The 6,736-nt window shown below is 43.1% G+C and overlaps 1 long non-coding RNA gene across 2 annotated transcripts in view; it reads right to left on the reverse strand.

Moving 5' to 3' along the window:
* Positions 1 to 369: 369 nt before the first annotated feature.
* LOC116529733 overlaps positions 370 to 6,736 on the reverse strand; it is a 17,024-nt gene continuing 10,657 nt past the window's right edge. For both annotated transcript variants that reach the window (XR_004259637.1, XR_004259638.1), the window contains exon 3: positions 370 to 798. This is a non-coding gene — a long non-coding RNA (uncharacterized LOC116529733). The remainder of the gene's footprint in view (positions 799 to 6,736) is intronic.

Raw genomic sequence — 6,736 nt, forward strand, 5'->3', positions numbered from 1 at the left:
AACAGTTTATGCCTAAAATTGTTTAATCTAAATCACTGATTGCTGTTAATTCTTCATCACCATCATCAGGGCCAGCACTTAATGGCTACAGGCATGACTATTAGCTCTTTATGTATAATAACCTATTTATTTTTATTTCTTTGAGACAGAGTCTCACTCTGTTACCCAGGCTGGGGTGCAGTGGCACAATCTCGGCTCACAGCACCCTTAGCCTCCTGGGTTCAAATGATTCCCCTGTCTCAGCCTCCTGAGTAGCTGGGACTACAGGCGCGTGCCACCATGCCCTGCTAGTCTTTTTTACTTTAGTAGAGAGAGGGTTTCATCGTGTTGACCAGGATGGTCTCGATCTCCTGACCTCGTGATTTGCCGGCCTCAGCCTCCCAAAATGCGGGGATTTACAGGCCTGAGCCACTTCACCCAGCCACCTATTTAAATCTTAAAAGAGCCCAATCAGGGAAATTGTATTACCATCACCATTCTACAAACAGAGGAGCTACAAACACCATTCCTGTTCTAGGCACAGGAATGTCCCTAGAACACACATCTGGTAGATGACACTGTATGGAATTTATGACCACAAAACACATAGAAAACTGAAGAGCAAAACTGTGTTACTAGGAATTTCCTGCCTCCCTAATTGTCAGTTCTCCTCCCTTCCATCCCACACATCCCCACCATCATGAGCAAATGGCATGGACTTGCCAGGAGATGACTAGCAAACTCACCAACACTACTTCTCAGCCATCACACAGTATCTGCCACTTTCCTCCTCTCCTGCTCGGTTCCATCCACTGATATCTGCCAATAAGAACCAGTGTCAAAACTGCTAATGGCCAGGATCTTAAGGGAGCTGCTGAGATCCCAATGATGTCACTTCCCAAGGCTGCACAAGCCACTGGGCTACTGCCAACCCCATCCCTGATGTAGTTACTGATGCCGTTTAACACACTCAGTGTGGCACACAGATTTTGGTAAATCAGTTATCCCAAGATTTTGCTTTCAATATTAACACAACCCAGTCTCCCTACGTTTCCAACATCATTCTGTTCCTTTGGAGAGTAATCCAAGTGACTGGTAGCATGCTTCCCTTGGAACCCTCTTCCCGTCTATTAACACACTTTTCAAGTTTGGTTTACATAAACATCTCTCCATTCACTTGTGAGCTCCTTTGGGAAAGCCTTAAAGAGGTACATAAACTTTCACAAACTCAAACTGCTAGTAGGCATTCAGCTTGCTGAATGAATGAGTCAAGTATTAATTTTCTTTATTTTTTAACTTTTTCCCCACCCCCGCGTATTAATTTTCTAACTCCACTGTAAGCTCTTTGAGACTGTACAGGTCTCTATTCACTTTCCTGGTTCTCAGTTTCTTGTTTGTAAAATGGGTTCATAAGAGCATGAACTTCAAAGGGTTGCCGTGAAGATCTGTAAAGCATTTAAAATGGTGCATAGCAGACGATAAGCACACCCAATAAATGTTAGTCACTACTTAACAGCTACTTATTGTTTTGTATAAGATGTGAACAAAAGTTCTCTGAAAAGGAACTTGGAGGAAAGAAACTATTTCAGTGAACCGTCTGCAAACTGGAGAAATATGCTTTGGAGTAAAAGGAAGGCGCATTCCAGAGAATAAAATTTGGGTTTTATAGCAAAAGTTCCCACCCAGGTTTCCAATCAGGTCTGTTAATTCAAAGACTTGAAACTTGTTTAGTTTCTATTGGTTGATACAAGTGAGTTTGTAGATTAGTTGATAGAACTGAGCCCTGACTGGTCAATAGAGCTGAGCTTTGATTGGTTGTGGTTGATACAGCTGAGCCCTGACTGGTCAACACAGCTCAGCTTTAATTGGTTGTGGTTGATACAGCTGAGCCTCGACTGGTCAATACAGCTGAGCTTTGATTGGTTGGTTCACGTGAGCTCTCAAAGTCCCAGTGTTAAAAAGATGTGGGGTTTTCCAGGGTTTTAGGGAAATCAGAGTATGTGTAGAGCTTCGAGTCAGCAAATGGCTGCTTGGCTCTATTTTAAATCTAGGCCTGCTTAGCCACTTGCAATCCATCCTTGGCTTTTTCAGGTTCTCATTTGTTCATGAACATAAGCAATGTCTAATTGTGCTCTGGATATTTCTTGTCCAACTCAACTGTCTTCCTATAGAATGAGCTCTTGCCCAGAGGTACTTCAGACAATCATGAAAACAAACTCCTGGAGACCAAAATACCAGACCTCCAGACATGTCCAGACAGATCTGAATTCAAGAGCATGAGTAAGCAAAGATAAGGCAAACGTCATAATACCAGGTACAACCAAAGACACGTTTTCCACATGAACTTAAAACTATCAGCTGAAAAAGAAAAGACGCACATAGGCCCATAGATGGACGACTCTCTGGGTGGCAACAGACAGCACACACTGACCCAGGTACCGCTCTTCCCAAGCTGATAAATGGCTGGAAAGAATTATTGCAGCAGGCTGCTCTGCATTTTGGTTGACACACCAACATAAATCTGACTAACAGGCTGTGTGACCTCACCCTGGGATGCGAGCCAGAGGTTTCACTTGAGATCTCAGAAGTTATCAAATCTGGAAAGTGTTTCAGTTGCTTTCTCTTTTAGCCCATTTTAAGCAAAACAAAAGGCAGCATGGACCCAAACAGGCAAGAAGGTAAAACCAGAAATTGTCTATACTCCATTAGCCTAAATTACCCAATGATTAATAAATATTCATTGTTCTATGGTTTCAACAGAAAGTAAACAGCTATTTTAAAAACCTGATCTTCCTCATGCCTTTAATCTCTTCCTTTTCTCTCACATCAGAAAAAAGAATATTCAAGCTTCCTGACCAAAAGACATGCCTCTAATACAACCTCAAACAAACCCTGACCCAAACCCTGGTTCCAAGTGTGTTTTTTTTTTTTTTTTAATTGAGATAGAGTGTCACTCTGTCACCCAGGCTGGAGTGCAGTGGCACAATCTCAGCTCATTACAACCTCTGCCTCCCGGGTTCAAGCAATTCTCCTGCCTCAGCCTCCCAAGTAGCTGGGATTACAGGCATGTACCACCACGCCTGGCTAATTTTTATATTTTTAGTAGAGATGGGGTTTTGCCATGTTAGCCAGGCTGGTCTTGAACTCCTGGCCTCAGGTGATCCTCCTCCCTCGGCCTCCCAACGTGCAAGGATTACAGGCGTGAGACACCAGGCCAGCCCTGTGTTCTATCTTTACAGTCTTTTTCTTTCACTCCTCAGTCAGTCTACTGTCATCCTTTAAGCACGACTCAGCCCACACCACTGCACCCTTCCCAGCACGCCATAGTGGAAATGCTGAAGTTGCACTGACGTTAGAGGTTCTGTCCTGATACTTGCTGGCTGAATGATCTCAGATCAATTTCTTCACCTTTCCAGGCCTCAGTTTCCACATCTGTAAAAGGAAGCTGATCTCTGCAGCCTCCTTACCACCCAAATTCTCACAAGGTCATTAGCCCATAGGTTTCCAGGTGTGCAGTGAAACACAGAATGCTGAGCAGCCACACCCCACTCTTACCTTATGGATGAAGAAGCGCTGAGGACGCACAAGTGCTGGAGGGTGGGGGAAGGCCGCCTGGGTAAAAACTATCAAGACAACTGAATATGGGAGAAAAACACTTCCCCCGTCCCCAGCTGAAACTGAAAATCGTCAATGTGCACAAACACAAAGAATAGCTATCAAGGCGCCCAGTGGTGTGAAGAAAACCTGAAATCATCTCTCTCTACCTGTACAGAGTATCTTTGTATCCTTTCATCTGCTCCAACTGGAAAAGGAGAATTAGGCAGATGGGGTGTTTTTAACGGATCGGATAATTTATCAGGTGTTATAAAACATAGGCAATCAATAAATAATATTTCAATGGAATTCAACATCTTTCCACTGGTTCTCTTTAGGAAATTTCAAGCTAATGCCGAAATGTTCCACTCTGCTCTCTGCAGCTCATTTAGTGAATTCCCACTAAATTTGTGTCAATGCACAAATTTAGAAGCTCAGAACAGCGGAGGCCACCAACATGACCGCATAGCACAAAAGAATGTAATTGGTTAATGTTTCAGGATCTACCCATCAAACATTGACAGCTCACAATCAACCTAAGAAGTTACTTTGTAAAATGGACTTTTTTACATTTCCTTGAATTTGAGACCTAGGAGCCAGTATTGCTTGACATTCCTGGAAAATTTCCTGATTCACACTTCACTTTCAACTTTGTGGATTGAGCTTTGTCTCTTAAACACAATAGTGAATGGTTTTGTTTTGCTTTTTTTTTTCTTTTTCTTTTTTAAAGATGGAGTTTCACCCTTGTTGCCTAGGCTGGAGTGCAATAGCGCAATCTCGGCTCACTGAAACCTCTGCCCTCGGGGTTCAAGCGATTCTTCTGCTTCAGCCTCCTGAACAGCTGGGATCACAGGCGCCTGCCACCACACCCAGCTAATTTTTTTATATTTTTAGTAGAGGTGGGGTTCCTCCATGTTGGTCACTCTGGTCTTGAACTCCTGGCCTCAAGGTGATCCACCTGGCTCGACCTCCCAAAGTGCTGGGGTTGCAGGCGTGAGCCACCGTGCCCAGCCAAGTCTGCTTTAAGAATAGTTTAGAAGGCCAGGCACAGTGGCCCAGGCCTGTAATCCCAGCACTGTGGGAGGACGAGGCGGGTGGATCACGAGGTCAACAGTTTAAGACCAGAGTGGCCAACATAGTGAAACCCTGTCTCTACTAAAAAATACAAAAATTAGCTGGGCGTAGTGGCTCGTGCCTGTAATCCAGCTACTTGGGAGGCTGAGGTAGGAGAATTACTTGAACCGGGGACCTGGGAGGTGGAGGTTGCAGTGAGCCGAGATGGCACCACTGCACTCCAGCCTGGGCTACAGAGCCAGACTCCACCTCAAAAAGAAAAAAAAGAATAGTTTTATTTCCATCATGACATTTTATTTTCAATTTTTCCTTTTTTCCTTCCATTTTAAATCCCCCCTCAGTGGTGCGCCTAAGTGCTCAGGTAATATACATAAAAATGCTTCAACAGACAGATGGTAAGTACCATCTCATGGTGCCCACACTTCTTAGTGAAAAAGTACCCAAAACAGAGTGCGGGAATTCCATCCCCTCAAGTGCTATAATAATCCCTGCAGATGGTACTTCTGCATGTGAAACTGCAGCACAATGGATATGTAAATGAAGGCCACCAATACACTTGACAATACAACGAAGTAGGTATTCTAATATTCCCATTTCTGATACACACATTACATAAAACCAGAAAAATTACTTTTCTTTTTTGAGATGAAGTCTCACTCTATTGCCCAAGCTGGAGTGCAATGGCGTGATCTTGGCTCACTGCAACCCCCACCTTTTGGGTTCCAGCAATTCTCCTGCCTCAGCCCCTGAGGAGCTGGGACTACAGGCACGCGCCACCAGGCCCAGCTAATTTTTTTGTATTTTTTAGTAAGAAAAGGGGTTTCACTATGTCGGCCAGGCTGATCTTGAACTCCTAACCCGTGATCTGCCTGCCTCAGCCTCCCAACGTGCTGGGATTACAGGCATGAGCCACCACGCCTGGCCCAAAAAATTACATTTAAGACAAGTAGCAAAATAAAACTTGCTAAAACATTTTGCAAAATCATTGCTACATTCTCATCTTTTCCAATATGCGATTTTCATGTAACTTGAATGTATATTCCCAGTAGACAGAAATTTGTCTTAGGCTGTAGATCTCATCCGCTTTGTAGGTTAGTCTCCTGTGAGCACAGGACACCTGAAAACTGGTTAATGAATAATATTTCAGAAATCTTTACTAACATGCTAATCACAATTGGATAGCTCTCATTTAATTACTTAAAAAAAAAAACTAAAAGAAAACATCGGTATTAATATTATCCTCATAGCTGAGGAAATTAAAGTTGAAAGAGGTTAAATAATTTACCTAAGGCCACACCTCTAGGGGTGACAGAACCGTGATTCGAACCTGGGAATTGTGCTCCCAAGCACTTAGCTACTACACAATATTACCCTGGTGGCAGTACTGGAGTCCTTGATTTCATAGGGGAGGGGAGGAGACTCACGTATTTGCCCTAGAAACATCTTATTATAATGTCAGACTAACAAAGATCCAATCTACTGAGATTTGCCTACAGAAATACCTAGAGGACCTAAACTTCACAGATTCCTCTGCCTACAAAATATGCTTCCTGCACAAAGTCCAGAAGCAAGGCCAGAGCCCCCCTGAATTATGGGGATCGGTGGGGGCCCATGGCTATCTACCTGCTTTCAGTTATCTGGAGATACTGTGCCTCCTGAACTGTGCACATACCAAAAAATGTCAAGGTCATCAATATTTACATCTCATGAACCCAAAAGTCCCATTAAAACGGTACCAGTTATTTATGGGAGGGTTTTATTTACCTGGCATAGATGGGAGAGGAGGGTAAGCTTGGAACTATTCACCATTTTATTGTAATCTCTAATATGAGAAGTCTACTGCCACCACCAAGCCTTCAGAGTCAAACCCGAAATATTTGTAACATAAAAATATCATGGATGCTACTCAATTTTCATGAGTCTAATGTTACCAATAGTAAGTCAGAAGACCCCATACCACATTAGGCGCAACAGGAAAGCTTGCATAGCAAGCAATTTTGAAATGATGATGATCTACTAAATGCCAGATACAGCATTAAATTCTTGTTCTAAATGCTGTATCTGACTTTTTTTTTTTTTTTTTTTTTTT

Source organism: Sapajus apella, unplaced genomic scaffold (assembly GCF_009761245.1).
Source record: "Sapajus apella isolate SASKATOON/1434 unplaced genomic scaffold, GSC_monkey_1.0 scaffold63, whole genome shotgun sequence".
NCBI classification, from domain to species: domain Eukaryota; kingdom Metazoa; phylum Chordata; class Mammalia; order Primates; family Cebidae; genus Sapajus; species Sapajus apella.